The following is a 25300-nucleotide window of genomic DNA, read 5'->3' on the forward strand; positions in this document are numbered from 1 at the left end:
TGAAAACCTTGTATACTTCATTCCCTAGGCTGTAAAGCAATTTCAGATCATCTTTTTAAAACCTCTGCTTAAAGAGATTCCAATGCCTTCCTGTTTGTTTCAGTATTTAATCAAACTTAGCATTAGAAAGTTTTCCTGAGTGTATAACCTGCAAATAAAGTAAATTGTTCTTTCCCCTCACTCTTGGTGGACCACGTATTTTGAAAATAAATGTTAAAATGGTCATTTTGAGTCTTTCCTTTTCTAGGACAAACAGCTCTGTCACCTTGTGCTCCTAGGCCAAGTTTCTAGACTTGATTTTGCCAAGATGATGGCTGAAATCCAGCCCAACCTTTAGCCTTCCTTAAGCCTTTTCCCTCTGACTCCCTGCATCTAATAGGGTCACTGCAGCAGGAGCGTGCCCTCTTTTCTACCTGCGGGTAGCTCTCTGCTCAGCCAAGGGGCTACCATGAGCAACCACCAACCCCTGTAGTACCATAGTCCATTAGACAGCAATTTCTTCTTCTCAATAGGTCAGTTACTTCCATGAGGACCAGATTCTGCAACATGCCAGGCACTCCCATCCCTGTCATTTCAGCTCTCACAACACTGCAGAATCAGACTCTAAACCTCTAAAGGCTTCAGAGCCGGCCTGAGGGATGGATATCAGCCTTGCCTGGGTTCAGCTCTGTTTTACGGACTCATAAGTGAGCCAAGTGGCGTTTGTCCAGCAGTGCTCCTGCTTATGTCCGGCATCTCTCAGTACGTCATCACAGGGAATGGTAGCATGTTCCCATCTGTGTGCAAAGTGGACTGCTAAAAAAGCACTTGCATAAGATGACTGATACCTTTTGCCATTTGTCTTTGAAGGAAAAGAAATACACCTATTAGCTGTTCTGTGTATGTGCATATATATAGCTTCTTGAATCGGGAAATTATTCTGAGTTTCAGCGTTCCTCCAGGGAGAATGTGAAGGCTTGAGATTGGGGTGCTTTTTCCCCTTGTCCTGTGCATTCTTCTCCTGTGAATGTGAAGAGAAATCCTATAATGCATCAGAAATGCTAGGTCAGTCTTAAGTCAGTAAAAATAAGCAGCAATTCTGCAAGAGGCTAAGTAGCAGAGAGGTTTTATGGAACAGAGCATACATCCCACAGTATGGAATAGTATAATGTCCCATATGCTGACATAGAGTAATAATAAACACATATGTTATGTATATACCTATTACAGCAGTATTAAAACCATGTGAATTGAATGATGATTGGGCGTGATAAATCGATGCTTGCTTCTGTGTTGACTAGGGTTAACCATTAGGATTGGTAGTCACTGTTCAGTATCATCCATAAAGTGGACTGGATGTTTTGTCCTGTTGTCAAGGGATAAACATTTCTAAACAAACACCAAAACCTCACTTCGGATAAAACTTTCTAAGCAAACACCAAAACGCCACTTCCACACTTGGCAGCAACCAGTGCTCATCCGAACCCACAGGCCAAGGACTGTGTACACATAAGCGAGATCATCTCTCCAGCTAAGGCTTGAGAAACCTGACAAAAACCAAGGAAAGAAGCTAGCTGTACTGATAGCCAGATTATTTCAGAGGACTTGACTTTGATTTCTTCTCAGAAGGCAGCCAAAATAACATGCCTAGCTCAAAATGTGGAGCCCACCTGACATAATGTTCTTTCTCGAGCATAGCCATGCTTGCTCTTACTGCTCTATGTACAGTACAAGCAATTTACAGCACAAAAAGGTCTCAACAAAAATACGTCTACTCCTGTTAAAAACACTTGCTTTTAAGACCTTATACTGACTTCATCCAATCAAACAGGTGATTTTGAGGAGTACAGTTCTGCAGGGCACTTAATTGTATTTTCTCATTGCACGCCATAGAAAAAATATATAAAATTATTAAAATAATGTTGTTTGAAAAAGCTGAGCAGCATAGGCCTCACCCATGATGAACAGTCATTATTCTGCTGGCACTAATATGGGGTATCTAGGTCGGGGCTTACATTACACAGAGTGACTGCAATATTGTTTGGTTTAGGAGCTGTATGTCATGGCTTTCTTGTTGGCTTGGAGTTGGTCATGTCCAACAATCCCCAGAGGAACCGTGCCGTCAGTTATAGCTGTAGTTTTTGTTGTGGAGACAGTCATCCGCTAACAGCTGGACTAAAACCTCCAGCTGATTTCTTGTCTGGCACCATTCAGGTGCTTGGTGGTTATGCCTGGATTTCAGCTGATGCATGGCTCTGCTCATCTTGGCTTTGTGAACATCATTGCAGCTGAGCAGCTGGGTACAGATTCCCAATAAAGCTCAGCTCTCCCCCTCTCCCACTGAATGCAGCAGCTTAGAGATCGTTAAGAAAATCGGTCTGCCGGTGTTCAGTAATGTGCCAGGCCAACCGTGCCGTTTCTTCATGTCCTTTGACAGCAAGAAGCTCTCATCTGCCAGCTGGAGCCACTGGTCTCTGCGGGGAGGAGAGGGACTGGGCCCCTCTGTTCCTCGGGGAGATGCAACCTGTAGCAGGTCCATGAAACTGGGCCAGTGTGCAGTTGAGGTACAGGCTGAATTTCCCATCCCGTCTTCCTTTTTATTCCTCTTCTTCTACTGCACCAACTACCCCCTCAGGCAGTCTCTGAGTCAATACTACAACGATAAATATAGCTCATAACAAACCATGTCTGGTGATCAACAACCTGTTTGATCTTCAGGGAAGCAGATCGCCAGCTTATCTTGACAGTCCAAAGGCACCGGAGGGTCAGGAGAAGCTCAGGTGTTGCAGGCACGTCTCTGTGTCCTCCTCGGGCAACAGAGAGGTTGCCCTGCCGCTGTGCCAAGCTGTACTGGGAGGCGTGAGGTGGAAGAGGGAAGGACAGAGGACAGAAAGCATACTGCCAAATTTCAATTTGCAGCTGGCTTTTGTTTAGCTGCCTCGGGGTGAGGGCAGTGGGAGCTTGTACTTGCCTGCAAAATGCTGCATAGACATACCTGTGGTTTGAAAAAACAGCTAAATTGACGTGGCAGACATTGCACGGATCTAAGCAGCAAATTAAGGAATTAGCGCCAATAGAGGGATTTCCAGTACCGTAGGAGGGATTTATCTTTTATGTAAACAAAACACAGATGCGAGAGCAAAGCTGAGGGGGGAAGCAATCAAAAACTACGGTTGGCCAAAAGCCCCCAGCCAGGAGGCTGCTTTCAGGGTTCATTCAAGCTGCTGCTTGCCTGCATTCAAGGGCAACAAGCAACAGCGGCTGAAAACACTCCGTCCGGAATTCATCTGCCCACGGTGGGCAGCAAAACAGACCCGTCCGTGCTTTACGTTTGCACGCCTCTCTCTGGGTGCGTGCGTGCGTGACACGGCCGGTGAAGTACCGACCGGGAGCCACCGGGGGGAGGTGTTGCCCCTTCCGCCGGCGCGGCCCCGGGACGCGGCCGGCCCCGCAGCGCCCGCCCCCCACCCGCGCCGCCAGGCGGCGCCCGCCGCTGCGGCAGCTGCGCAGCCGCGGCAGAAGCAGGCGGGCAGAGGCGCGCTCCTGCCCGCGCGCTGCCCGCCCCGCCCCGCCCCGTCGCACGGAGGGCGAGCGCCGCCTGGCGGCCTGGCGGGGCCGGGGAGCGAGCGGGTCCTCCGCACCCCTGCCCCGGGCTCCGCAGCTGGAGTGAGACCGAGGTGGCCTTGCGACAACGACCTGCACTCCCCCCACCCACCCACCCAGCGTTTTCTGTCGCAAAACCGGCCTTCCTGGCCGAAAGGCAAGGTCAGATCCCTGGCAGGATCTGTTGATCGGGTTACGTTATAGATTTAATCTCTGCAACTTAATGAGCAGTTTGAGGCGGTGGATCCTGGGCAGCAGCATTGCTGGATCATTCGCAATGCAGAAACGTCCTCTTTTGCCCACACCGCAGGCTGTGGAGGACATGAGTTGGTGGCACACCTGCCCCGTGCCACGCCGGCCACAGCGGCTCCCGCGCGGGAGGAAGACCCCCAGCAGCACAGAGCAAGCGTAGCTGCTCTCCTCCAGCTCGGCCCCCCTGGCCGGGAGGGGACACAGATGGCTGGGGAGAAACCGGAGATGGCTTGAGCTTCTCCTCGTTCTGGCTGTTCTTGGGATTTCCCTTCAGCCCTCGCTGCTGTCCCCGGGCGGCTCCGGTTCCCTGCCGCAGGCAGGTCTGGGGCACAGCTCTTTGTCATCACCGACCGGGAGGCACCGGAGGGGCCTGTGTCAGTGAGAACGGATGGCGACCGCTGGCCTCCCTCGGGGCAGGTACTTGCCGGAGCCTCCCTGGGCATGGAGGGAGCGGGACGTGGGCGTGGGGGGAACAGGACAGGGGCACGGGGGGTAACCGCTGCTGATGCATTCCTGGGCCCAGGCTACTGAGCCACTGGTGTCTGTGGCTGCCCCAGCTCCGGCCGGGGTGCCTTGCCTGGGATTAGACGAGCCTGTTTTGAGCTCAGTGCTGCGCGGGGCTGCTGAGCAGTACCCCTCCCCAGGTGCCCAGCCGCCGTTCCCGCGGCCGAGGGCGGAGCAGCTGGCAGGACCTCTGTACCCCGAGGGACTCCCTGTTTCAAACCGCCCGGGGTGTGCGTCACGTTGACCATTAGGCTGCACTGCTGGTCACGTATCTTTTCCTTCCCTCCTCTCCCCTTTTTTTTTTCCCAAGGGACCGGGAGGTTTGTGAAGCTGGGGAGAGCTTACGTATTAGGTCTGGGCAAGGGTAATTTTTAAGGGGCGGAACGGATGGAGGGAATCCTGTTACCTGTCTCCCTGCCTGAGCCTTTGGAATTGCTCTCCTAAGAGCATGGTTCAGGGAAGATGCTGGCTTGGTTTGTATGCTTGAAAGTAACAGGGAATGAAAGTAAAAGCAGGATTTATATTAAAGATGCAACGGAAGGGTGTTACGTCTTGGTCAGGAAAACAAAGCAGAAGGTGCTTAAGACTCAGCGGTTTCAGTGGCAGTTAAGAAGTTGGCTTAAGCAAGAGCAAGATACTCCTGACTGCATTTTGACCATATGCTCATGGGAAAATTCATGGCCCGTCAGAGGCAGTGATGCTAGTAGAAAGCAAATGGTTTTCCTTGCCATTAAAATCCCTTACAAAAAAATCTGATCAAAAACAGGCTTAAAGACCAAAACTGTGTCACTCTTACATACACTTATCTGCCAGTTTTTTGAGGCCATCTCTGCTCATCCTTTCTCAGTTTTCCTAAAGTGCCCCAAGTTCAACTCTAGAGTAATAAATCTCATTACTGATACTCTGAGTTTCCTTTTAGTACGTTTCTGTGTTTGAAGTGGGACACGGGAAACAATCGTATCTTTAGTGATGATCAGCGTCTAATCATTTTTAAATGTTGATGCAGTTCACTTGCACCAAGTATCATGCAGGATTTCTATAATGTGTCCCTCCCTTTGTGACGCAGCTTTGTCTCATTACCCAAGGTAGGAATGGCATTTAAATAGAGGACATTTATTTCTTGCTGAGGAGAAGTGCCTCTTGTTTCCTATGTAAAATGTCCCTATTTAGGATCCTCCAGATTAATTGCTTTTCCCATATTCACTGGCCATCAGACAACAAGGCACCACCCAGTGAAAAGGATAGCCCCCTACACAAAATGAAGGAAAGAAACCTTACAGTAGAGCTTTTAATATCCCAGTCCTACCGAACAATTTGTTCAGACATCATTCAGGGCTCTGTATCAGATGAGGCAAGTGTGGCTGAATGAACTGGGTACCAGCAAACTTCCACTTAATCCTTATCCTTTTACAGAAGGCGAAAGGGCTTTCGTTAACTTGTGTAATCAGGCTTTGAAAGAGCAGGCAGAGGAAAGAGGTGTGAAACATTCAGTGAAGCAGAGCCTCTGGCAAGCTTCATCTCCTCTGATCTCTGTCTGCTCCTACGATATATGCAGCAGCGAACACTGGAGGCAAAGGCTTGAAACTTGTTCTCAGTTTAAGTCTCATTTTTTCTGAATGTGACCATTTTTACACACTTAGAGTAATAGATTCAGGTCTATTGCTGTTTATTGGACCCCAAATGTGCTTCCAGCGTTGATACCCAACTAAATAACAAATCCAACCAGCAGGCTAGCTTTCCCCTCAGCACCCCTAATAACCCTACCAGGGCTTCTGGTACAAATTCACCCGGGACAAAAAATGAGGTGCTCAAATACAGACTGAGAATGTGAAAACTAACATGTTTCATGGAGCAGGTGGATCTTCAGAGAGCAGGAAGCTTCCTAGCTAAAAGGACCTCACCTCTGTGCTTTACTCCTGGAAGTCAGAGGGCAACAGCTGACCAATTCTGAAGAACAATTTATTTTACAGAAGTAAGAAACTACAGTAAATGAATAGAAACATTTTACAAATATGGGATTTTATTCATGCAGTCTGTTGAGAGTAAAATCACTAAAAAGTCCTGAAAAAAATTTTAAGACTAAACATGATACTGACTTTATTACAATTACTGGAGTCAAGTGTGGAGACACACATGACTCCTAATGCTGTTGCTACTCTAATATCCTATCAATTCTTTGAACTTCATACAGCCTTCATCAGCTCAGTTATTAATATGAAAACAACTTTTCCATTTCATTCCTTCAGATTAATTTCATGTTTTTTTGAAGACTTTTTTCCTTTCTAGGATGAAATCTCATCTTTTCCCTATCTACTTGGCAGGGATAGATCCTGACACAACAATAGGGATTGTCTCAAAAACAGTGAATTGTGAGGATTTGAGAAGAAATGCGAGAAATTTTAGTTAGGATGGTGTTCAAATTTGTTAATTCTTTCAAATTATTTCCTAGGAAGTATATACATAACTGTATTCATATAAATCTCTTTAGGTTGGTTGATATTATCTTAGATTGTCGTCTTTTGAGAGGCAACAGCCCCTTACATTTTTACTTGGCAAGCTGTCTGTTTAAAGATGACTCCTTTAGCTAAAGTTTACTGTCCTGATAGTTATTTTGCTATGAGATGGTATACTGGCCCTAAGCACATCTGAAGTTATTTCTCTGAAATCATGAGAAATCTGTTTAACTTCATATTGTGATGCCTGCAGACTTTTGGGATCCTTATGGCTTGAGACCATAACTGACCACATATTTCATTGTCTTGTCCTTTTCTGGTTGAATCCTCCTGAGTGTCTGCCATGGCTAAGCTGCCTTGGGGGCTCTGCACTTGGATTTCCCCTCACCAGCACTTCTGGCCTCTCCATCGAAACGACGCCTGGGCAATGGGGCGTCAAGGGGGAGATTTCACAGGGACGTCAGGGGCATTACAGAGGGTGAGAGAATGGGGTCCATCATCACAAGGAAAACAGCCACTTTCCTCTTTGGATGAAGTATATCTTACGGTCTAGTCTTAAGGCTAGTGAGGCATCCTAGGCATTGCAGGGGCTCAAGGACAGCAAAGGGAAGAGAGATGAGGAGACAAATAAGTATTTGAGGGGCCTGCAGACAATATTTGACCCTCTGCAGACAGCAGGTACAAATGACCATGAAGTGAGCCCCTTCTTTGGCAACAAGGGCACTGTCTGCCTGATGGCAGCTGTGTCCTTGGTCAGTCAGATCAGGAGGGAGTTGAAGGAGTCGTTGTGGTCGAGTTGCCTTATATTGACAACTCTGATGGAAGGAGAACAGGAATAGTGCGGTCCGGGGTTTATGTGATACAATTAAGTTGGCCAACATGCAAGTGCCAGGGCAGCCTGTTTTGGCATGGTGCAAATGCATATGGGATTGCTCGAGTCAAGTGGATGAAGCTTGTGTTTCAGACATACCTTTTCAGCACATGTTACTGGCTGGCTTGGGCAGGCTGGCTGCGGTGGATCGCATCCCATCCCCAACCCAAACCTCTTTCAGTGCGTAGGAAGCTTGGGTGCCTAGCTGAGCAGTGGGGATTTTATGCCAGGACCCAGGCATCTAAGGGTTAGGTGTTGAGTTAGTGGATGTCATAGCCCTGAAGGATTTGACATCTGGCACCTAGATGGGTGGTGCTTCTGCATTTGCTTGTGCTGGAAATAGTTACTAGAATAAACACCGCTTAGCTTGAGAACTGAAATCACAAGCCATGCTCCTATGGCTGGAAGTACGTGCCATAGGATATTTCTATACACCATTGGAATAAGGCTTAATAACTCTTGATGATGTATACCAATTGATGCGGCTTTTAATAATACCACTTTCAAGAGAACTTGTTTTACCACTGGGTATTCTTACAAGTGATAAAGTCACAGGATGAAATTCTGCTTTACTTGAGTTGGTGAGGACTAAAACCACAAAGAGATTTAAAGCCAGTCCAATAATAGACCATAAGGTATCTCAGGACACAGAAAAGTGTGCTAGTGCTTCCAGCGAGTCATATAATTGATAGTTACCATGAAGCTCAACAATTATCTAAAATGCTACCCTGAAAAATGAACATTTGGAAAGGTGCCAGATTGCAAACACCAATGTTTATGATCAGAAAATGCAGGCGATGCTTTCTTTTAGAAAGTGAATACAATGAGAAACAAGTGACAAAAGCATTTGATTTTATGTGTGTGGTCTTCATCAAATTAGCAAAAAATCCTCGGAGGGCAGGATGAGAGTTTGCAGGCATCATTAAAGAAATTTATTTTTAAAGGGACCTTGAAAGAGGGCTGTGTGAATAGCTGGGGAGAAAAGTCTGATTGGATGGTATACAGACAAATTAGAGGAGTTATTACTAATTTTTGTTTTCATCTTTGGTAACCAGTCCTAAGACAGTGTGATTTCCTGGAAAGACTTGTGTTACTGTGAAAACAAGATCTGTTTAAGAGAGTCCTAAGTGCACCATCCAAAAGTGGAGTCCCCACATGTTGCTGTTTACATGTGGAAATTTGGGCCAGCACGAGGCCAGTGCTTTTATATTGTTGGGTTTTTTTTTTCCTTTTATGTGAAAAGTACATTGGATTAGTATATGCTATAATTCAAACTTTTCTTCTTTTCCTGAAGTAGGAGTAATCTGACACTGAGGCTGGTCATTGCTTGTTTTGTGTTACTCTTTAAAGTTTTTTTGCATAAGTGAAGAAGGTAAATACTGACGAACAAGTCAAAAAAAGATGCTAACAGGTGTTCTCTGTACAATGTGCTGCTCAGTGTTTTACGCTTAGCCAGCTATACATGTGCTAGGACTTTTCTTTTTCAAAACTAAACCTAATTAGTCCACATATTCTACATGCAGCAGGCATTTGAAGAAATACCTAATGAACATGTGATCGGCTCCGGTGCTGTAAATACAAATGAAAGGTCACAGGCAGAACAGCTTCTGCTTGTGAAGTCTCCTGATTTAAAATGTGGCTCCCAGACTGATGATCACACTGATCTTTTACTCGTCCTTTTGGATAGCAAATGCCTGCCCAAAACAGCAGCAACCAGAGAGATCTAGCCACTGTTCAGGTGAAGTGTCAATCTCACCACTCAAATAAAATAAAAATGGAATTTTAAAATTTTCTTTCTTCCACAGTCTCCAGCCAAAAGCTCTTTTTGAAGAAAAACAGCTCTCCAGAAAAAAAGATGACAGAGGAGAGGATGATTTTTCCAGTTTCAAAGTATATGGAAAATTGCAATGTTATACCCTTTTGTCATTTAATTATGAGAAATAAAGGCTTCCCCCTTTTCCAGTTTTACATTTGCATTTATAATAGCATGTTGCCATGGCGAAATCTTATAATCTTTGACTTCTTTGATGGAAACACATCCTTACAGGAGTATAAGGAAAAAAAAAAGACCAACCAAAACCGGCAGCATCCAGGTTTTTTTGCTCTGCTGGCCGGAGCCCTCCCTGCCGGTCGGCAGCTTTGCGGCCAGCGATGGAGCTGGTGGCGCGGGTCCGGAGGCAGAGGCTGCCCGGGGCCGTTTCATCTCGGTGACAGTCAGGGAGGGCGTCCCGTGCGGAGCACGCGGAGGTGGCGTGTCCTCGCTGGGGGGACAAAAGAGGGCTGGAGATGTCAAACGGAATCAAGGCGCAAAAAGCTGGAGAAGCTGCCTATTGTCCCCAGCTCGTGCTATTAAATGTGGGATTAAGGAGGAAACAGCCCCCCGGCTCATTGGGCCCATTCAAGAGGAGCTTGTTCCAAAATTTTTTGACAGGGGTGGCTTCTATTCAGAGCCCCAGCTGATATCACCAGCCGCACAAAGGGGCTTTAGGGGGTTAATTAAAAGCAGGTAATGGGAAGAATCGAGTACTGACACTTCACAAATGCCACCGTGGATCCAAAGCAAGAGAAAAGACATATGGTAGGAAGAGCAACCTCCCTGCTGCCACCAGCTCTCTCATATTCAGCCGGTGATTGACACTTGATTATTTTTCGGGCGAAACTGAACATTAGCAGTTAGTTCCCATTCTTTTGCTGTGAAACGTGAGCAGGATTGGTTCGCAGCCAGCGTCGCAGGGATCAGCAGCCCCTGCGAGCCTCGGAGAATCCCAGATGGTTCCCCCAAATAGTCCCGTACGAATCTCGCTGCACCTCCCTCGCACTCATCTTCAGGTTACGAAATGCTACGGTCAGTGTTTCTCCCCTTGTCACTCAGGCGTGGAAGTATGCAAGATGCCGTAAAACTAATGATGTGCTGGTTTCTGAACGCCGTGCGTGAAGCATACCCGGGACCCCGAGGCGTTTGCCACAGACCTGCGTGGCAGCCAGGGGCAGAGCAGCGATTCTGCATGATGCTTGCAGGAACCGCTGTTGGAGTATATAAACGCGACAAATAATTATCTAATTCTAGAACTTCCCACAACGGAGTGAATGAAAAGAAAAAAATGCACACTTAGGACATCCACTAAATGTCATAAGCTTATGCCAGGCTTACCCAGTTGTGAACTCTCTGGGAAAAACAGCCAGAAGCGTTTATCGTTTATAATGGGAGATTGCGGATGTGTATTACTTAGGCATTTCTTTTACAAAATTTACTTCTGTTTTATTTTCTAAAACCGAAGTACCTAAACCCAGAACAAAACACTTCTATCTAGACCAAAGCAAAAGGTTTGGCTTTGAGGTTTGGTTTCTTTTTTCCTACCAATTTTTTTAAAATTATTTTTGTGGAAATCCCCTTTTTTGATCCTCTACAGGGAACTGAGCTCCAGCTAGCACTAAATCAGCAGCTCCAAACTTTTCTGATAATGCCACTCTTTACAGATGGAGCACTTTTTGTGATTTAGCTGCTGAACTACGTTGGATTTCAAGTGTGGTCTCAGCTCCTAAATTCAGAAGTGCTGCACTAGCTAGATGTAAATATTACAGCCTGGAGAGAGGGATCTATTCTAGACATATTGACAGATGGACAATTTGCTGTAAATCAACCTGGGCCACTAACGTGCAGTACAACGGCTACTTCATGGCAATTTGTTTGCAAGTGGGCTATTACTCAGCAGTAAATGCGAAACAAATGTCCCTTCTCTGAGGGAGCAGAAAGCTTCCTTCCTTCTCCCATGGGTTACCAGGGTAAGAGCATGGCTGCAAGCAGTTAATGCAAAAATGCAGAGATACAAACCATCTTCCCTCTGTGGACGCCGGACCGCAGGGGGTGCAGTGGTACCACTGGTGGGATGAAGTTGACTTTGGTGGATTGGGGTGCACAAAGCGTACCCCGCACATCGAGGATGCTGTGTGGTAAATCTAATGCTTGCACATCTCGCTGTCTTCCCTGCCCTTCAGAATGGGTTTGCCAGCATTTCCCTGTTTCACAGGTTCATTGTAAGGATAAATCGGTTCATGCCTGGAAACCATTCAAATAGTCGAGCTGTGGGGGATGCTGGAGAAGAGGAGAGAGATGGGACATATTATTCCCAAAGACAGATAACCTTCTTTCCACAAAAACATTTTATGTGCTTTATTTCTTAAATTTTGGGAAATTTTAATTGAATCTTAAATGTAAATTGTAACAAATATTGACCTGTCCTTGGCAAAATGGTAGGGAGCAAATGTTGCACAGTCCTGAAGGCAGAAACCTGTCTTGAAAGTCTGCCTGCTACTGACCACACACTGAGCAGAAACTGAAGCGCCTTGGCCGTCTGGGCAGCAAAGCGCTCTCAGCTTGCGGTGGAGGCTTCCTTTCTTCCCTGGAGGAAACCCCCCAGTCCATCCCTGGGGCTTTTCCCTACCTTCCATCCCTCCTGCTGGTCCCCCTTATTCCTCTTTTAGGAGAGGCTATACTGCAGAGACCCAAACACTACAAGTGTCCCGTCTGTCTCCTCTCCCACCCTTACTTTCTCCCGTCTTTTTAGAAAAGCAGAAGGAAAAGAAATGCTTCAAGCCCGAACAAGGGTGAAGATGAGTCAAGTGGAGACCTCGGTCAGGTCACATGTTGTCCCCAAAACTGCTCACCCCTAGGAGCAAGTCAATTTGTAATGAATCTTTGCATAAGAAGACAAAATATTCTGATTATGTTCATCTGTTATTGTTTAGTGCATGCCTTCACAGCACCGGGTGTTTGGAGTAGAGGCTGGTTTTCACCCCGTGTCAGACTGCCAGGAAACAGCTGACATGGGATTACTCGCCTCGCACAGGGATTTTTATTCCCAGGTGTGTAAATCTGGCACATCCAGCAAGGCATGTTTGTCAGAGGTGCTGCAAAACAAGGCACGTGCTGTGGGTATACTGGCTCTGGAGCCATCACCCTGAGGTTTTTATGGTTAAGCAGTAACCAGTTCCTGACCTCTTATTAGTACTCTGGCCTCCACATAATATTAATAATAATAAAACGAAAGCTAACTAGGGAACTTAAAAAATAGTTATATAGATAGAGCTTTTACGTTGTTTTAGAGCTACTGTCAGATCCTGCCTGATGTGCATTGCTGTTGTTTACTTACACAGACTAAAGGGTTAAGGGAGAATGGAAAGGACAGCCGAGATATATCCCTCCCTATAAATACAGCTGTGTGGTAGTAGCAATGATATCAAAGTCTTAAAGAAAAAAAGATCTTTTCTCTGTTGTAGGCTTTCTTATTTATCTTATCAGTCGAACAAGTATATACCAAGGTGTTACCAGGCACTGTCTGGGACTGGCGTTTCAATGGTGGAAGATACGTTTTCCTGGGGAAGTAGACTATGTGCTGCTGTAGTTTTGTGTATTTTTCTGGTGTAAGGAGAGGCTGTATTGCAGTGAAGTTTGTGGTGAACACTATTGCCAGGCTGCGAGAACTAGAGGTTGAACATCATACTGAAAAGCAGAGATCCAGAACTAACGTTGCTTTGGCCCAGCACGTATAACTTCTGTGGGCGTCCCACGAGAGCTGAGTGTGATTGCACGTGAGGAACTCTAATCCTCAACTTTTATAAAATTAACCTCCAAACCGATGTCTCTGTATCGCAGAATTCAGTTCCAGCACAGTGACTTTTTTCAATCTCTCAATACATAAATGCATATAAATTGGCATGCAGCACTTTCCACAGGATGCACACGCATTGCTTTACGTCCTCTCCTGGAACCGGCGCTGCGGGGGCTGCTGAGTGGGAGAGAGGGGTTTGCAGGGTCTGACCTCCTGCTTTTGCCCTCCCACCTCGCCGCCACCCTCCCCCGGCTCCCTCCCAGATGAGACGGCGAGAGGTCGGCTTCGGTGACTTGGACCTGGTCAGCCTGGGCCTTTGCCTGCCGGGGAGCAGCGTCCTGTGGCAGGGGGGCAACCTGAGGGCTGACCCGAAGCACCGGATCAGATGCTCGCCGATAACACCTTTTCCTGCAGCTTTTGCCAGCAGGTAACCGGAGGCAAAGAGGCAGCTGCTGGATGCTTGCAAGGGGTATCTAATCAAAGACTTTGAAGTTGTTCGGCTAAAGAGGATTAGTCGCGGTCCAGCAGAGACAGGGTAAAGACTAACTAAATGAAACACAGTTCATATGGTTTCATGGATCTGTTAACAGAAACATTGCCTTCTGGTAAAATGGGCATTTCGTGCATTGTTTCTCTTTGCATCCGTCCTTTCCAGCCCTTGGACTTTTGTCTGTAGGAAAGATGTTTCCTTATTACCCTGGGCACCTCCAAGGTAGGGAGACCTGCTGCCCCAATGGGACAGCAAAAGGACACTTCCAAAAAGCCCCTATTACAGATGGGGCTTGGGTGGATGGGCAGGGGCACAGGGGCCGTGCGAGAGGCTGATGCTCAATCTGCCCAGGCAGAGAAGCTGCCCTTGGCAGGGAGAGAGGGAGGTGACAGGACAAAGTGGGTCAGTGAGCCTTGAAGAGTGGGATTTGCTGAGCAAAAAAGCCAGGGAATATGATGAGAAGCTTAAGGACTGGTGCCCACTCAGGGAAGAAAAATGGGACTTTATAAATGACTCTATAAATAATACTCAAAGGAAATGTCCATTTCCATACTGACTGTGTTTTTTCGTGTTGATATTACTCAGATTAGTTTTGCATTATTTTCATGGCTTGGCAACAGTAATGTTTAGTGTGATTTGTGTCCGTTCATAATACAGTGAGGCCTGAGATCATTTCATGGCATGATAAAACTGGAAAAATACTTTGTTTTTAAATTAAAATATTCAAGTACAGTTTCTACTAACATTCATGATCGCAGCAAGTCGAGGATAGATGTGCTTTGAACATAAAATGAAAGATGAGATGCTCTAAGGAATATGGTGCAAGTGGTTCAAATTGGTACCCAAATAAACAACATAGCTCCACACAGAGCAAGTTCTGGCCCGAAAGGACTAATTAGCTGAGACTCCTTGGCAGCCTTGATGCCACCAGAGCTCACCGTGTGGCACTAATGCAGGTGTCTCACCGTGGTGCTCCCCTCTTTGCCTGGCTGCAGGAATATAATGCCAATATCCAAGTTGTCTGGAAAGCAGTAATCCCTGTTGGACCCCGATTAACTCAGCATTAGCACCTGCTCAGGTGTCTCTGCATCAGGGGTACGGTTTATCCCCAAACTAGGATTAAGTCCATTATGATACCAGAGGCATTTTGCATCATCACTCAAAATATTAAAAAAGTGTGTTTCATCACCTGGCATAATTTTCCAAACTGCTGCCATTTGATTTCAAAAGTAGTCAAGCAAACAATGTATCCCTTGCAAGTACCATCAGCTGGCTCAGTGTTTTACCAAAAGCGTTAACTTTATGTGTAAGCTCTGGAGTAGTATTTGTCATAGGCTAATAGCCTTGATTTTTGTTGTTGCAAAGCTTTCATTCAAGCATAGCCAGAGTTACCTTCAGAGTTTGTCATGAATTCAGTGAACATAGTAGTTGTTCAATATACTAATTCTACACAAAAAATAGTTATCTCATTTGAAAACAAATTTCAGTAGCTGACATACGTATCCTAAATTGTGACATGTTTCTGTTAGTTTCACAAATACTAAATACTGGCGTATTTCGTGCTGAATCTTTCGATAAGCGTACAAGGTCTTGTATGTCCCAAGCAGCAGGCAGCCACGCAGGACTCGGGAGCCAGGGGAATAAATCAGGAGAACGCCTCGAAAGCCCAGGCCTGACCCAGCAGCGGTTGTCCCCATGCTTTCAGCAGCTGGTCTGTGTTGACCAGATGACTGCACACTGTTTCCAACAGCCCTGGTAACTTTGGCTTTTGAAGCAATATCTCCTTCTGCATCGATGTACTGCTAATACGTAGCATAATTTTGTAGTATCAGCTGATGCGGTTGATCAGTCTCACTCATACTCCTGAAGGGAAGGCTGGATATGCACATCCCACAAAGACCACAGATGCTTCTGACCTGGCCTAACGTTTTGCTTTCTTCCAGTGTTGACACGCTCTTCCCATCTCCCACAGATCTGCAGACTGACTCGTGGCCTGAGGACTCTTCTCCCTGGACGGCGTGCTTCCCCCACCACGGTAGCTCCTCACGCCCTTGCTTACCCACGTGGTGGTCCCACACCGCCTCAGCGGCTGCTTCGGCTGCAGGCATTTCATAGGAGTAAACTACATTTCCATCACTAGTTAAAAGCAGATCCTGCAAAAAAGTCTACTCTCAGCAATTTTCATATGAAGCATGACTTAAAACCACAGCAAAACACAGTGCTAAAGAACATTAGTGTTTAAATAATAAGCTTTTTTAGTTCATTACAGCTGTTGGAGGATGACCATCTATTTCAGATGCCATCAGACCATCTATTTGCCACCCCCATCCCAAATGAATAAACAAAAAAGGGAGAGTAAGCCAGGTAGCCCCCTTTGGAGGAGGAGGAGAGAAAACAGCAGATAAATTTACTCCTTTTTCGTTTTTTTTCTGCATTTTTGTCTTGAATTCTTTAACCACCCTCTCTCCCAACATCGCTTTCCTGACCAGTTCAGTGTGCTGCTCCCCCTCCAGTGGCCAGCCTGGAGAAGATTAAAGCTTCCTGCCCTATCTTGCCAATTTTATTCACGGAGCTTTGAAGTGTTTAAACACTCATAAAAAGAACTGAAAGCTAAAAGCCAAACCCTTTCTAATCGTGTATTTTAAGAAGAAGGAAAATACAGAAGACGTTTGCTGTCTTTCTGTGTGTTACGGGCACCAGCACAGACCAGAGGTCATGGAGTGATGCCTGCAAAAAAAAGTCAATCCTGTATTTTTATTATCCAGTTGCTGGTAGGAAACACAGTAATAACTAATGACGTAGTTTCCACTCTGATCCCCCTTTCCCGTTGAGTAGCTTTTCAGAGAAATTCCTTTGTTCTAAAGCTTCCTATTTGATCTCAGCTGGAAGAGGCCATTTTGGGAAACCTTAAAGAAAGCCTGCTCAAGACTTCTTTGAGTTACGCAAACGAGGGGAGGGTTTTCCTTTACGTTCGGATGGCAATGCTGCACGCAGAATCACGGTTATGATCAGCCTTGCTTATTTTTATTTCCCTTACTTGTGAAGCAATACAAGATCAAGGAAAAATTATTTCATACTTACAAAGCTCCAGATCGTTTAAACCAGATTGGAGAGATATGCACAGTTCACAGTGGCGTGTATGTGTTGATAGTTAGCTTAAAAATTCCCGTAGCAGTTTAATGATGTAAAGACTGAAAGATGTACCAAAGAAAGACATGCTATGAAAATGGTTTAATATCTTTTCCTCCCCAGCCTTTCTCCTATTTCTCTTCATCAATAAAATGAAAACAAGGGAATGAGACAATATCACCATTGTTAGTGACAAGGTTGCAAAATCAAGCCGTAAAAGTGGGGAAATTCAAATAATTAGGGATTTTCATATCGGAGCAAGTTGGCCGTGTTACGTTTAAAACTCATTGTATTGTTGCTGTCCTGAACTTGTACATATTTTGATGCTGTCCTAAACTTACTGTTTTCTTTCTTCATTTAATATCTTTGTCTTCCCAACCGGAGCACTGAATGAAAAAACAGCCCCTGATACTATGAATTCAATATATTACCCTCCATACAGCTACCCTTAGCAACACAAAGCCGCAGCTGATTTTGGAAGAGCTTGGAGTGCCGAAGCCGCTGGTGTCCAGAGCAGTCATCTGGTGGGATCAGCCGAGCAAACGCCTTCCTCGCAGAGCCGGTTCCCAGTCGGAGCTTACCACGGCGAGGAGGAGATCCGGCTGCCCGTGAAAGGGGCACATGGAGCGACAGAGAAAGCTGCGCTCCTTTTTCACATTGTTCTGTCTGGTAGGGGCGGCGAGCGGGCTCCAAAATTGGTAGTTTGGTGAAAATGAGGTTGGTGGCTGAACATTAACTCCCAGAGATCAAGAAGCCATATTACAAAACCAGTCCCCAGCGGGATCGAGCATCATCGGCAATCCCAGGGAACGGAGGAGAAAGAATGCCAAAACAGGGGGCTTTTCCCTTTTGGAGGGCTTCCCACTGAGCTCCCGCGCTGCCACCTGCGCTGTACCCCTTGCATGGGACGGTCAGAGGGACCGGGCTGGGGAGCTGTCAGCAAGACCCTCTCCTCAAACTCTGCTTTCACGTAAAAGGGCTGAAAGAAGTTTTATACATGGCAATTTCCACAGTGCTCGCGTACAAGGGAAAAATATTAATGCCTTTCCCTGTACTGACCAGAGTAGTCTCACTAATCTACAGTTTAGAAACTGCTCTCAATTAGCAGGTGCCCCTTTACTAGGCCAGCTGCATGAGAAATTAATTAAATTTAATGGATGCCATTTTTTATTTGAAACCACCTTTTATTTAAAGCTTCAGGAGGAAGCAATTAATTGCAGTGTATACCGTGGATTCCAAAAGAAATGAAAATCGCATAGGAAAATGTGATCCACTGTGATTTGCAAAACCAACATAAGTCTGCATTTCACGCAGATAGGAAGAAAATATCTGCCTGCTGTTTAAGGATTCTGGTTCCTATTCTGTTCATGGGGATCCCATAAAGAAACATTTCTAGCACAGATAAATTCCTGGCTGCTGGACATGGCTTGATTTAAAATGAAGAAAAAAGAGAGAGAAAACAATCAGAGAATCTGCATCGGTTTCTGTTTTGTAATTAAACAACCAGGGCACAAAGCCACTGAATTTAAGTAGACCTGGAGGTACTGCAGTTCACCCAAACCTCAAGAATTGCCAGCAATTTAAATAATTTTCCAGTTCTGAACAAGAACAAAAAGTTGAAACATTGACAACTTCCATAAAGCAAAATCCAAACAAATATCAGCTCAAACAAATGTCAAATATCACTACAGTTTGTTTCAAAAATTACAAAAGGCTTTATTTTAAGAGTGAGGCGTTTTGCCTTTTTAGTATATATCTGACTATACATTAACTTGACATGGAGTGTCATTTTCTGCCCACGCTGCGTTTACATGGCCCTGGGTTCCAGGTGGGTGACTGCAGCCCCAGAGCAGCCTGGCAACGCACACTAAACCATCAAAACAAGAGGGGGAGACGCCTGCAAACAAACTGAGTTCCTGCCATTTTCTTCAGCTGGGTACAAACAAATAAGAAATGAAGTCTCTGTCCTAAAACCTGACAGTCAGAATGACTCTCCTCCTTTATTTATATTGTTCCTTAGGAAGAATAACAGGTTATAATTTTACTGAAAGTAGCAAACTCTAGCAAAAAGAAGGAAAGTATTAGTATTTATAATTTGAAAACCACCTCTGACCCTAATAGTCTGAGATTAGAAAGCTGGGTAGGAGCCTCATCTCATATATTTTGGCACTCCTCATTGGCTATATTGGTGTTTAAGGGCCTGATCCGGCTCCTGGTGAAGCCAGCAGGAATCTCCCCTTTTACTTGAGCTGGCTGTGAGTGGTGTCCCCCAAATTACACACACATTCATGTGGACCTGCAAGAGGGAAGCTCTGGGCTCTCCCGAGCCAGTACAATTACCTCTCTTGACATAATTGCCGGACACGCCGAGTGTCCCACCACAGCAGTTGCACCGGCCACCCTCTCCAACAAGAAGCCGTTCGTGTGCTGCCATTTCCATCCCCTGCCTCCTCTTTTAGCTGCGAGGCCATTGCAGGTGGCAGCTCCGCACAACCCCTCCTGTCCCCCAGGAGAGCATCTCGCTGCATCCCTCCAGCCCCCTACAGAAGGCAAAAAACATATCTCTCTCATTGACAAGTGTGTAAAGCCTCACTCCTGCTTGGCCGCAGCGCGGTGGTTAAATTCGACCTTGCGCCATGGAGTAAAGAAAAAGGAAAGCTGAGGTTTTGCCTTCAGTCCAGGGGGCAAAATCACCTGCCCTGGCCTTTTTTTCCAGCGAGTGATGCAGGGAGGGAGGAGGAGAAGGGTCTTTTGGAGGCTCCCTTTCATCTGAGAGTGAGTCGGCAATTAAAGCTGACTCTGCTTATTCATTAGATCACATTTTAAAAAAAAACAGCACAAGTGGAGGGGGAACTCTCTAAATAAATTTGGTGCACTCTTCCCTCATTCATCAATAGTTATGACTAGTCAATGCGCTCAATTTGTAAGCTAACTGCTTCTGAAGTAGAACCATATGGTTGCTTTAAAACATCTTTTTCGTGCTTAATTTGAGGCAATGATGCACCCTAATCAGCCGTGTGTGGATGAGACCCGTAATTGATGAATAATGAATCACGTGCTCTCGCTCTGATTGCAGCATCACCAAATTAATCCTTTTAATCACTTGAAGTTGAATTGTTTTGCAGGCCGAGGCTTGTTTTAATGGCCAAATCGCGGCGCTGCAGGTGGAGGGGATGCCTTGCGAGGTGCCGTCCTCCACTTGCTCTGGTGGCAAGGCTGCTCCTCTCCCACTTCTCCAGGGCACAGAAGACACATGGAGGAGGTCACGGCGAGACCTGCGACATCAAGCTTCAACTGTGGGGAAAGAAAGGGCTTCGTTTTCCCCCGATGTCACCACCTCACTGCGGTCACTGTCCCCACTCACCCCATGGCGGTTCACACCTCCTTGGTGTGAGGTGACTGAGCCCGCGCCGCTTCGGCAGGGGCGGGGGACAGCACAGGCAGGGACTGCAATGTTGCTTCGCGTCATTCATTAGCATCCTCCCAGGAGGCTTTTAGGACACGGTTTAGGCTGTGAAAGGATCCCCCCGCTGCGACAATAGCTTAACGGGGTGAGTACAAGCAAGTCACAACGTTGAATGGTAAATACCAAGCCCGGGCGAAGGCTGGCAGCGCTTCCAGTCCACATTTCTGCCTTTACCGAAGGGGCTGTAATACCTGGCGTGCTGGCCAGGCCTGCTGAAGCTCAGCCTGAATACACATGAAAACCTAAGTAGGAAAGGGATCTCCCTGTCCGTCGTCATAACCTTGTGGCTCCACGTTTCTTTCTTCCTGAACTTGTGATTGCTGATCCCTGCCCAGGGCTCGTTCTGCCTCCGGAGCCACGGCCGTGCGCATGCAGGGCCAGGTTTTTCAATGGCTTTCGATGCACCCGAGTCTGGATGCTTACCAGCATGAGGAGAGCTCAGATGGTCCCCTTCCCCTCTGCAGCAAACTGGGAGGGGGCATCATTGCTGAAAATTTTCATGGCGGTTACCTGTGCAGACACTGAAACTGCAAGGAGAAGACTTTGCTACATTTCGAAATTAATGTCCTCGCTTAGATCAGGACAGAATCTGAACTTAAAGCAAAATTCTAAAGTTACATTTAATCAAAGAAGATACTTGTGTGCTAGCACTTAAAATAAGTAAAAAAAAAAGTCAATAATGATTTGTCTGGTGTTCATTATAACACTGACACATTTGTGCTATGTTATTTTTCCATTGCTACCTCCGAGCCTTTCATACAGAGGCTGAATTGATTATCCCTATCTGTCAGAAGCATCCAGCTCTGGCATTATTGACCTCATACAGTTAATTGCACAATTATCTTTCAACTCTGCAATGAAGTGCCGCTTATTCTTATGTTTTGAATTTTAAAAATCTTACTGTTAAAGTCCTGTGTGCGGACCTTTAGCTGCAGCTGAATAAAAATTCCTATTTTCCCTTCTTCCTCACACTAATAAACATAAAATAGCCAGACTGGGCTGCATTGTCCTTCCATTTTTAATGGCAACACAGTTCACAATTGTTTTAATAGTACAGCGCATAAACAGTACATATGCTGGTAGCGATGCCTAGTGATCTCGGGGAGCCTGCAAACAAGAAGGTAATTTACATCAAGAGGATGTGAATGCTTTAAATTAAAAGATGAAAAGGTCAATGATACCAACATGGAAAATTGTTCCAAAACGTTGCGGTGACTCCGTGTTACCGGGCTGCTTTGGTGCCCTGTTCCTTCTCATACGCAAAGCGAACTTGGCCTTCTCTCATTGATATGATATTAGGCAAAAAAAAACCCTACACAATGCTATTTGCCCTTCAGTGTCTCTACAAAAGCTGGGACACGCGTAACTTCTACCCTCCACAGTATGTTAAAGGATGACCAGGTGTCGGAAGGCTGAGCTGTGCGCTTTCAGCTGGCAAGCCTCTCAGTCCTGTGTTCTCTGAAGGGCCTACGAGCTGGGGAAGGGAGGGCTTGTTGTCAGGGAGGAGAGTTTTACACGCTATGCTCTGATTCTCAGAAATTCTGCATAACTGCAACTGAAGATTTAAAAAAGTGGGGGCAGAGAACTTTTTGACGATGCTTTAACCAAGTGCATTCCTCTCTATTTTTCAATAGATTGATAGTTGTCAATAACACTATCATTTTATTAAAATACTTTCGTCCAAAACAGTACTACAAGTCCACTAAATCTGTAGGTCCCCTATCAGACATCCATGCAGATGCTGCCTTCTGTCCTCTCCAAAATGCAAAAGCTCCTTTCCTACCCCACTGCAAACTCCAGCAGTTCCCCACATCTCCAGTTTTTCACCAAAGCGCATCAGTAAACTTCTTTCCAGTCTTTCCTCTTTTTGCTGTATTCATTTCGGACACTCCCATCTCCACCTCCTCTACCCTTCCATCTAGGTCCCACGTATCTCACCACATGGCTGGTCCACTTTGGGGTGCCTCTACCCTGCAATCACAGCTGTGCAGTTTGGAAACATGCATGTCAACTTTCAAATGAGCCATGTCTGGTGCTGGGCTGGCTCCGGGCTCAGGGACGTGGCCAGGCGAGCAAGAGCCAGGAAAGCAGGGCTGCAGATGCTACCAGAGGTACACGTGTGTGTCTTTCTTCCTCCTGGTGCGGTGCTGGGTGGGAGCTGGGGAACTACCAGGTGCTTTCTCTGCTTTGAGGGATTTGGGCACAGACCTGCTTGTCTCTGTCCTCTGCTGGAGCTGCAGCAGCGGCAGCTGTAACCCAGATCTTTGCAGCCACCTCAGGATACGTCAGGGCATGAGATTTATCTCACCTCCTTTCATCCATCTGAGCTAGGTGCCAGCCTGAAGGTGCTCTCCGGGCTCCCTCTATAATCAGGGAAGAGGGAGACCAGCTTCTCCACAGGAGGATGATTTTGCCCTGTTAACAGACTCCAGAGACGCCCGGTTAGGTGCCGTGTGGCTGAGCACGGCTTACAGGCTCGAGCTTCAGCTGCAAGACCGTGGCAGCCCCATGGCTTCAGAGAGCCTCGGCAGAGCAAGGTGGCAGCTCCCCGACGGATGCAGTGGGAGATACGCCACGTGGATCCAGACCCAGGCTGGAGGAGGCCTGCTGTTAGCTGCACCGCTATCTCAGCGTCCTCAGACTGGTTTGAAAAAACAAACCAAAAACTCCTTGTCACCTGAAAAAAGGTTCTGGCTGACCCAGAGGCACATGGGCTTGCAGCGTGCACCAGGCACCCCCCTGCCTTATCGCTCTCGCATAAAGAGAGGCCATTGCCTCAGCTGAAGAGATCCCTTTGCCATCTTCGGTGCCCTGCAGAGTGGAGCCGTGGCTGCCCGGCAGGGTGAATGGCCCCACGAGCAGGAGAGGGGAGAACCACATCCCTCCTGCCCCTGTTTCTAATGAGGGAAATCACATCTGCAAATAAGACTCCTGTCAAAGGGGAAAATCTTGGCAATAGCCCTGAAATCCCACACCAGTGCGGGTCTCCTGAGAGCGGGGCTGAGCACCGCAGCCTCCAGCCTCAGCTATGGGGGCAATGGGGATGTGGCAGAGGTTTTGTACCGACGCCTCTATGGATTTCACAGCAATTTCCCAGGGCTGTTGGAAAAAAGCTGTCCCCGTTGTCCCACGTAGTCACAGTAACACCCCCATAACGTGATGTGAGGGGACCGCACTACCTCTGCGGGGTCATCCCCAGGGGACATCTGATGGGGAGCAGCCAAGGCACCGGCTTGTCCCCATGCATCGCCGAGGATGAGGCTTTCAGTTCCTCCAAATTTTGAGGGAGTAAGGAGCCATGGTGGGGAATCCAAGCGTAACCCCCAGCCCTGCCGCTGCACTTCTGCCGAGAAAGGGGGTTTTTAAACCCCTGTCCTCGTGAGCGAAGCGTGTGTCGGATGAGGCCGGCGCTCACAAGTTATTTCAAACACGTCCTGAGATTATCCTCGTTTGTTACTTGAAAACCATATTCGGCTGGCTATTTCGGGGCTTTGCAGAATGATGGTCATTATGTGATACTGCAGACAGCCATTATTCCTACTCCAGCTTTAATAAACGCCTGGCAGATTTAATAAAACTGATCCAGATTTAAAGTGTCCCTCTGGTGATAAACCACCTGGTAAAAATTTTCCACAGTCTACTCTCGCTCTGGGATTTCTGCTTAGTTCAATTCATTAGGCAAAATAAGTCACCCTACCTTATGAAAATCAAACTGTTTTCATCTAGTTCAGGCATAGCTGCTGAACAAAAGAGTTCATAAATCTCAATAATTATAGTTAATGATTAATGCAATTAAAAATGGAAAAAATATTGCAAACAGTTTTAATCAATGGGTATTAAAAATCATTGAAATGAATGCTGCAAATCCCCAGATTTGAGAATTAATTTGATCAGGCTTTCTGCTGCTTTGGAAAGAAAAAGGGGAGAAAGAGCTCAGGGGCTTCTGGCAAAACCAGGTTGCCCGAGTACGTTGCCCTTCGTCAAATGTGGGAGTAGGTGCTTCCCCGATCCACCTTTTCTTTTTCTTTTTTTTAATGGTGGAGAGGGGAGGAAACAACTCCTAAAACAAACTAATTTTTGGTCATTTTCTTCCCTTTGCAAACAGTTTGAAGCCTGAGCGATTTGTACTTACAAATCTGTGCCATTAAGAGAGCGGGGACCCTAAATCCACATGCACACAAGCAGTAACTGTTTGTATGCCAAGCTGTTTGTAAGCCTGATTTGACAGCGTTGGGCTATTCATTCCTTTGTCAACCGTCCGTCGCAAAACGTTAACCTGCATGGGTCTTGGGGTATGGGAGAGCTAAATCTTCCTTCGACAACTGTATAATGACCAGACTGTTTCATTAGGAGGACAATTCACTCGACAAATCCAGCCCAAACAACTTATTTCACAATTTGTGAGTAGAATTAAATTTGGGGGGAGCGGCGTGGGGGGAGGCGGGAGGCGGGAGAAGGTGAGTGGCACACAATGTGCCGCGGGATCAGCGCATTAGGACAAGTGCTCCAGCCCATTGCAGCGGCGGTCGTGGGCCTGAATCCTGCAAGGCTCGCCGCATGCAGATCAGCGGATTAGGGGGTCCCCGGCATCAGGTCAAGTGTCTAGAGGGTAGCTGATAAACACCCCAAACCTGACAACAGATTTTTCTTTCTTCCTGCTCCACTTGTTAAGTGCCAGAGCAAATCTTCTGAATGGCGGTGGAGTTTACTTAGGGGCCTTTTCTTCCAGAAGACACTCTATCCATTTTCTGAAGCCTATTTCAGGCGGTCTCTAGAATAAATTTGCTACGCATCCCACACAAAAAACCCCTCTCTTCCCTCCCCCTTCACCGTCTTAACTATAGCCTTTGTCTCAAGGTGTGTGAACGAGGGGGGAAGAAATCTGCACTGAGAAAAGCAAAATCAAGTCTCCCGCGGATTAAGTCGAGCACTTTGAAGATTGTC

Source organism: Calonectris borealis, chromosome 1, assembly GCF_964195595.1.
Source record: "Calonectris borealis chromosome 1, bCalBor7.hap1.2, whole genome shotgun sequence".
Lineage (NCBI taxonomy): Eukaryota > Metazoa > Chordata > Aves > Procellariiformes > Procellariidae > Calonectris > Calonectris borealis.